The sequence below is a fragment of the Lonchura striata genome, chromosome 2, assembly GCF_050655825.1.
Source record: "Lonchura striata isolate lonStrDom1 chromosome 2, ASM5065582v1, whole genome shotgun sequence".
Taxonomy (NCBI): domain Eukaryota; kingdom Metazoa; phylum Chordata; class Aves; order Passeriformes; family Estrildidae; genus Lonchura; species Lonchura striata.
Window position 1 is genome coordinate 131,529,419 of NC_140704.1, and position 9,193 is coordinate 131,538,611.

The 9,193-nt window shown below is 36.7% G+C and overlaps 1 long non-coding RNA gene across 1 annotated transcript in view; it reads right to left on the reverse strand.

The window, feature by feature from the left end:
- LOC146768426 (uncharacterized) overlaps positions 1–9,193 on the reverse strand; it is an 82,375-nt gene that overhangs the window by 40,507 nt on the left and 32,675 nt on the right. The window lies entirely within an intron of this gene.

The following is a 9,193-nucleotide window of genomic DNA, read 5'->3' on the forward strand; positions in this document are numbered from 1 at the left end:
CCAAGTCATTATTGCTTGATATGCTACATTGGAACAGCATTTCTGGAAGAAAACTAATTAACACTACTAAAGTAATGGATATTTACAATGGGGCTTAAGCAGATGAAAAATATAGTAGACTTTGATGCATACACAGAAGGCTGAAGTATCAAAAAACTTTCTGAAACAGAGATTATTCCAGAACAGACCTGCAGCAGTGACCTTCCTGGATCACCTCAGTGCACTGATAGAGATAACCAGCACACAAGGCAAGGGAGTTGTCTCTCAAGCTCCCAAAGAATGTACAAATATGTAAGAGGATGGCTGTTGCTGTAGGCTTCTAGCCAGGCAATAATTAGCATTGACTCTATGATTGCAGAAGGCTGATCCATTGTTTTATTATATTATCTTATACTATATTATACTATACTTATTAAGAAACTCAGTAATCCTTTTAGTTAGTCTAATACAGCTTTGACTTAACTGGTTAATCAATCTAAATGCTATCTAGTGTCTAACTAAGAAATTACCTTTAGGTAAACAAATCTTTATGACACATTTTACAACATTTTACACATTTTACAACAGCAGGTGTAACAACTGGAGATAAGAATTGTTTCTCATTCTTTCTCTGATCTTCTCACAGCCTTCCCTGGGAAAATGCCTGGGAAAGTCTCTACCTGCTCTCTGAGGTCAGAGAGATGCTGCCACAGATGGCAGCTGGCCCCAAAACTTAGCCTGTATTTATAAATATGTATTTATAAATTTGGAGGAGGCCCATGGAATGGGAGAATAGTAAGTATCTGTTAAGTGACCCAAGATAATACTTAATGAGAGTGTATAAATCTGTACATTGAGTACAAAGATCACTTAAATAATGTAGCATAAGCTATGTTTCTAAGAAGAGATTTCAGTAATGAGATTTAAACACAAAAGAATGTTTAGAATATGTATAATTGTATTAAATTATGGGGGACATAAACATGATGCAAATGGTATGAAATAAGGTGTGGAGATTGTGTTGAGTGTGATTGGGATGGAGTCAACCTTCCCACAGCGCAGTGCTGTGCTTTGTACCTGTAGCTAGAAAAATGTCAGTGTCACACACAAGTGCTTTGGCTCCTACAGCATCAAGGCTGTCTCTCCAACATCCCCCCACCCCCCTAAAGGCCAGTAGGCTGGGGGTGAGCAAGAGGCTGGGAGATGACAAAGCCAGGACAGATGACTTAAGCTGACCAAGGAGATATTCCATACCAAATAACATACTCAGAAATAAAACTAAGAAAGAAGAGGGGCATTTGTCATTTAGATGTTTACCTTCCAGAGAATCTACTATGCATACCAAAGCCCTGTTTCCCAGACATTGGCTGGATGTCACCTGCTGATGGGAAGTAGAGAATAGATCTTTTTGTTTCCCTTTGCTTCCTTGTGCAGCCTTTCCTTTTTCTTTATTAAACTGCCTTTATCTCAGCATATGAGTTCTTCTTCTTCTTATATTCCTCTCCCAGGCCCTGCTGAGGGGTGCAGTGATAGAGCAGCTGGATGGGCACCTGCAGACAGTCAAGGTCATCCCATCACTTCTTTATACAGCACAAAATTAGCTCTTCCCAGCCAGCCCTTCCCTGTGAGAACATTACACAAAAGTACTTCTGAAAGATCACAGCCCAATTACAGCCCAATTTATTCTTCTGTATGTGTCTTTCTAGGTCTCCTGGCCATTTTCATCAATAAAGCAATTAATCATGTGTATTATTTGTCTGACACCAAAATAGCCTGCTGCAAAGGTATCCAAAAGCTTAACAGGATAAAAAAAAAATATTAATTTGTATTCCAAGAGCTACAATGACCACAGTTTTCAAAGAAATATGAGACACTTCGATATCAGAAAAAGGCTGGTAATTCCTTTTGAATTGTCAAGGCAGACATAGCACATAAAAAGCAAACACTTTTAGAAGAGCAATGTATGATGGTCTAAATTCATAAGCACAGAAGTTTTTAGTGACTTTAACACTTTACATAAGCCAACCTAAATCTATTATCTCCTTCCTGTCATCCAAGCTGATGGTCTTATTAAAAAGAACTGGGCAGCTAACAGTTGTCGCTATAGGACACGTGAAAGCACAACGCAAGCCACTGCTATTTGCAAGGTAAAGAAGAAGGGTTTTTTTCCCAACTCCAACTTTTATACTTTTCCAAAGGTGACAATGGATTGGAGAGTGAATGTGCCACCTCTCCAAAGACATTGGACAAACTACTAGTACATCAAGTTTCTCCACCCCTAAGAAGGAATGCAAAACAATATGTTGTTTATAGAAAATTGTGTTAGAAAGTTTTCTAACAGAATGTAAACTCAGAAGGCTTTAGAAAATCCTAAGAATCAGGGCGACAAACAGTTGCATACTAAATGAATAATTAGGACACTGGAAGATTTTTTTAAACATCAGATCCACAAAACTCATCTTACCTGTCCTCCACCTTGTTATTTTCTTTCCCATCTATCCCTTGTACTCTTCAATTATCTTTAATCAATTTAGACTATTTAAGAAAACAGAATATATCTTTTGGGTTGTTTGTGTTATTTGAAGTACAAACATTTCAAACCCAAGCTTAAGCCTTTGAGTCCTAAAGAAATAATAAATGAAAAAGAAATTACTGAATATTTTCCTCCTTAAAGAACTTTAAACCCTTCTAGCCTTACAGAAATGTGTTAGACTAAAATTTCCAATCTCAATTTGTCTCAGAGATTCTCATTTACCTGAAACATAAATGAGATTAACTTCCCATTTTTACTATCAAGGTTCAACAGGAAAAGAAACTTCTTGTTTTAAAACTGCAATGTTTTCCAATTTGAAAATCTAACCCTTTTTTAGGTAGTGAAAATCTTCTATAATCATAAGAACTTGATAGATTATCCAGAATCAATTTCTCATGACAAAAATTCCTGAAAAGTCAGTACTCCTGACTGAATCACAGTTGTTTCCTTGCTTCTATGCTAAAGCTGAAAAGCTTTATATTTCCTCTTTTGTTTTGTCTATGTGTATAGCACAATGTCTACAATGTAAATACCTTCATCTTGAAGGTCATGTACTAAGCTAATTTGTATTTGATGCTGGTTTTGTATATTTTACAAAAATATACAAAATATACAAAATATTGTATATTTTGTATTTTTATAATGTTTTGTATTTGTATTAAAAGATACTCTTTATAAAACTGTTGAAAATTTGGCATCAATAAATTTACTGAGATATGAATCTATGTTAGAGTTTTTCACTTATTGAAAATATTTTCACAGAAATGTTATTTCCAGTTTGCCAAATCATACACCATTTCCCTTTTTCCTTGAAGACCACAAGGTGGCATGTGAAACATACAATAATATCAACAACTTATTTGAAAGACTACAGTAAAAAAGTGGTATGCAGTTCTATGAGATGACCACAACATGAATACTCAAACAGTTTTAAGAAACAGTCTAAGTCTTTTGTAGGAGTTTGCCTTTTTCAGTCCAAGCTCTTTGCATTGGAAAATGAACAAGATGTGCAAGCCTTTCATTAACAAGAAGGAATTATTATTTTTAACATAAAAGTATATTAAGGCATTCTAACAGACAGTGTACCTCTCTACCCACAGAGTGATCAGAGTGAACTCCAGCAAATTTCTTCCAGGATTTTCATTTAGATATAAGAACCAGATGATCATCATGCATGCAGCTGGGGTGTGCCAAATCTTTATTTTAGTGAAAAGTTATTAGGAGGTTTTCTTAAGCATGAAACTTTATTTTAAAATGAAAACATATGGAATTTGGTACTTTTTTACTTCACCATGGAAGTTCTGAGCCTGTTCACACTGATATCTGAGTAAAATAAAAAGTTTTTCACTTATCTCACATACTTCTAAATTCAGCAGATTCAGGAGATGCCACTGGGATGCCTAAGGGACACTAAAGATCCAACAGCGTTAACTGTTACGAGCAATTGTTCGGGTATCTGATTCTCATATGCTTTACCCAAGATGATAATATTACATTTTTGCCATTGCCAGCAAGAATTGAATCATGTTGATGTGTTCAGTTTTCTGAACTGCACTCCAGAGGAACACCTTCATTCCTCAGATCACTTCAAACTTGATTTTTCTGCTCCAGCCCAACTACAAACTCAGCCCTTCTGGGTTATTTTACCCTGTACAAAGGTGAGCTGTGGTAGCCCAGGGCAGTTAACTCTTCACAGGAATTTCCTATATTGACCAGGTGTCAATATGTTCATGGAAGACAGCCACAGAAAAGATCCATCTGCTCCCCTCTATAAACACTTGTGAAAGGGTCATGTTAATGACCTATGGGCATTCAGACAAATTGAAACTGTAAGAGTATTGTACCCTGTATAAACAGAGCCCTCACTTAATACAGGTTTGCATATATATTGTTCAAGAAAATATTCCACCTTCATTTCTGTTTTGGATTTTTAGTCTGGTTTGGGTTTTTTGGCCTTTTTTTTAATACTATTTTCTAGAATTTACCCCACCATAAACTGTTACATTTGTGACAAAAATATGCCTTACGTTATTCCCAGATGACACATGCTAATCGTTTATACAAACAGGAAGAGAAGGCCATGTGTTTATGCCTGAAAAAATGATTAACAGGTTGATTCATTCTGGCTTACTATAAATTCCTCAAAGCATAAGTGCTGTTGCTAAAAGTCAGAGACTTTCAACATGATACTCATCAGGAAATACCTTTTCCTAAATGAATGAGAAGTAATTGCACTTACTAAAAAAATTACTGAGGCTTTGACTATCAGAATCAAAGAATCTAGATTCTTTGATTTGACTTTGGAAGATTTTCAAACCTGGAGCTGGAAATTTGAGCTATTTTTCCTATTATGAATGCAGTCCTGTACACTACTAAGTATGCTAAGTTCTTACAAGTCTTAACTCCTCATTTCATTTACAGATAAGCTGCATCTTAATTTGATTTCAAAGCACATAGGTGTTATCAAACATGACAATTTTCCCCTTATTTAAGTGCCAACACAAACCACAAAAAAAAAAAAAAAAAAAGTAAATGTATAACATTTCTAATTCTCACATTTCCCACCTGGTTCTGTGCATCCACTTGATTATCTAGACCTTGCCTTGCATTCTTGTAATTAAGTAATGAATGTTGTTCTCCTTTATGACTCTGTCACGACTGACAGTTTGACAGCTATTTGGAAAGAATTGTAGCTATTCGAGCTAGAGGACAGAGCTCCAATACATTGTGTATTTCCAGGAACTGAAATTACAGACCTAGCAGATTTGTTACACTCCAGGAGGTGCCTTGAATCATAGAATCATAGAATGGTTTGGGTTGGAAGTGACCTTAAAGATCATCTAGTTCCAACCCCTTTGCCATAGGCAGGGACAACTCCACTAGATCAGCTCGCTCAAACTCCATCCAAACTGGACTTGAACACTTTCAGGGATGAGACATCCACAACTTCTCAGGGCAACCTGTTCCAGTGCCTCACCATCCTCACCATAAATAATTTTTTCTGATATCTAATCTAAGCCTACTCTCCTTCAATTTGATTTTATTTCCCCTGTAACTACATGCTTTTATAAAAAGTTCCTCTCCATTTTTCTTGTACAGTCCTTTCAGGCACTGGAAGGCTGCAAATAGCAAAAAAGCCTTCTCTTTTCCAGGATAAACAAACCCAATTCCCTCACCTTTCCTTGTGTGAGAGATGCTCCATCCTTCTGATCATCTTGCTGTCCTCCCTCCCCTCTCCTGACCTGTTGGCTTTGCATCAAATCTGCTGCACTTGTTTAATAGTTTAAATTTTGAAAGAGAAAATAAAAGGGGGGGAAAAAACTTGTTCTAATTCACTGCTGAAAGAAATTTTTTCAGCTTTCAGCTGAACTAATTTTATGGGAAACTCCAAGAACAGCAGCATTTTAGACTGAAAATCAAAATAAATGTTAAAACCTAGGAGTACGGGGAATGGGGATGCTGAAGTATTTTGAGGAAATACCCAGCATAAAAAATGCATGTAGACTAATCCTGAATGCAGCAGACCACTGAACACCTAATACTACCCATGCCTGTAAAGTTGGAGGTGTCACGGAATCCTCCTAGACCTGGCAGTCATCTTCCAACAGGAGATAATTCTGTAAGAATTATATTAGAATAATCCTTTTTGGCTCCTGAGAAATACTGCTCTCCCAATAATCTCTGTGGTTCAGGAATTAGAGCTAGGAACTACTCTTAACAGGCATTTCTGATGCAGATTCTGTTTCAGATGGATGACAGTCATCCCATGCTAGTCATCCTTGTTTCTAAAAAATGATCAAACACATTTTTTTTGGATTCAGCACCTAGGATGGACCTGGCCCCTGAGAATCCACATGCTAAGAAAGGTACAGAAGAGTACCACAGTGTTATTTTGTCTAAGGAGAATCTTTCAAAATCATCCCCTCTTTTCTTTCCTCCTCTGTCAAACTTTTGCCTCTGCCACTTCCACACTGAAAGCTTCACTGGAGGCTAAGATGAGAACCATCTTCATAAAGTTGTTCAGGTCTCACAAGCAAGTGGAGAAAAGAGGAAGCTCAGTGAAAATAGCAAATAAACATTGAAATGGTTCAAGTGTGAGGTGGCTTTGTCAAACTGCTAGGCCTGAAAAGAGCACTAGAGTTTATCCTGGTATTACACTCATGATGTGTCATCACCACATGGCCACCAACATTAGCACAACATAGAAATAAAAATCCAGGTGACTCAGAAGCATCAAAACCCAAGCACTCCCTCCCTCCCTCCTTCCCTCCAAACTGCCAGAAAAGTTCTCAGCAGCTCTGCTCCTCGATTCAGTCAGATGGGTAGTGTCAACATGTTGTAATAGCTGGATACAAGTACTTTCATGCAGCTCTCTTAATATAAAATTGTGTCAACAGACATCTAAAACCATAGGCAACAACTTCCAAAAGAGCTCAGATGCTCAGGAACAGCCCACCTAGAGTGTGGCACATGCTGATAAAGAAGGGTTGGTTGAGGCTGGCAGGAGAATACACAGGGGATTTCAAAGGCTGATGGTTTCCATGGTTGTGGTACTCATTACTAATAGATCTGAGCAAGTGTATCATTACATTGCTAGCGTGACAGCAAGCAAAACAGGATCTCAGCCAGAATCTAACCACCTTGTGCATTATTTCAGAAAAAAAAATACTTGCTTCAGCAAGACGAAACACAACTGAAGAGGTTACTACCAAAGTCCTTCATTCCTGCAATGTGGATAGTACAAAATATTCAGGCAAAATATTCCTTTTAAAAATGTTATTATAACCAAAACTCCATTTTTATGTAAAATTTGAAAAATCCACAAAATAAAAAGCAGGGACAAAGGCATTGTGATTACTGAATGAAAACTCATTTTCTAAAACAGGGTCTTTTATGCACCCAGATTTTTCAGACTATTTAGTAGGTAACAGGGTCTGTCTGTCATGTTTAAGTCGAACAGCAAAAATATAATAAGGTTGTTTGAGGTATAAAATCATCATCATACAACCATAGCTTCTTTCAATCTGAACATCTTATCTCGACAACAAAGAGATTCTTGCCATTATGGAAACACAGTCAATCTGGTGAATTGCAAAAAAACCACAACTAGATGTGGTGCTTATCCATAAAATATCCATAAAAATGAAGGCACTATAATTTTTTGGTGGAGGAACAAGATTGTAACAAACTGGAAAAAAAAAGTCTTTTACATGCAGGTAGTGTGAATTTTTAAAAACATACACATGACTATAAAAGGATGCATGTGTATCTATGTATAAGAGGCCTGGTTTTCAGGTGGAGATGCACAGGGAGAGATATGTATTTTATACCCTCTCCTCAACATCAGTGTGAATACCTGTTTAGAGTAGAAATGTGAAAGCTCTTTCCAGACTATGCTGCTCACAGGGAAGAATGTCAAAAAGCAAATATCACCTCAGTCTGGAAAGTCTGTTTAATTTCAGCTGTTATTTTACTTGATCTTTTACAGAGATACAAAGAATGGAAAGTGTTTTACAAGTCAGCATCACGATGTATTGATCACATAGTAACTAGCTGCCCTCCTAGATTTCACAAGCTGAAGGAAGACTAAGCCCCTCACCATAGCTTTCACCCTTTCAGAACCATTTTTTTCCAGTTTAAATTCAAGCAAATTACAGTTATGATAACACTAATCAAACCACTATGAATACCATATACAGAAAAAGTATCCTCTTTGCTGTGGACTTTGCTTACTTCATTATCAGTGGGGATATTCAGGAAATTTCCATGTGAAAGGACAAGTCAGATTCAACACTTAAAAATGAAAAGGACTATGTGGGAAATCTCACAAGTTTAAATTTCAAAGAAATAAGCCACAGGCAGCTATTTATCTGCCACATGCTATAAATACTGTATCTATAATTTAGAAACAGTATTTAACAAAAACTTTAGTTTTTTCAAAAGTTTAATCTACCTTAGGACCTCAGCCTCGCCCCCAAGCTGCCATTAGGGTTGGGGTTAGGGTTTGGGGTGTCACAAGGACTACAGCTCCAGGAAAAGTGTAGCTGGAATAGGCATGACAAGAGAAGCATGGCACTGCTCCAACAGTGCTGCCTCCACATCCACTTTTAGAATTACAATAATTTTCCTGGGGTTTAAGTCAGTGTACTTAACACTATAAATGTACATTAAATCAACACAGCACACAGTAACAAGATGCACAAATAAATCTAAAGTATAGGGACATTTTATTGGCAAAGACTGTAAGTATGTATTTACACAGTGGTTTTATAATGCAAGCTCATGGTAATTGTACTTGGCATATAATTTTCTTTTGGAAACAAAATCTTCCTTATACACCAAATTTAGAATTGTATGACTAATGGTACTAATGGTTAATATAGAGAGGGATATGCATAAACAGATACCCAAAACTTGTATATTGGAAACATTGCCGCAAGAGTACAGTTTTGGGAAACCACCTAGTGTGTCTATAGGACATGGACTAAATGAAAACTGAAAGTAGAGTAAGTCACTGATTGCTTTACATGATTCATAATGCTGAAGCATTTGGAGGATACAAATCATCCAAAATACAAGAAAATTGTAAAAGTAAAGTGCTAGGACCTAGACAGGACTGAAAAGTTGTTGCCATGTCTTAAAATGAATGCTGTGAAATATTGGACATATTATAGCTTGAAA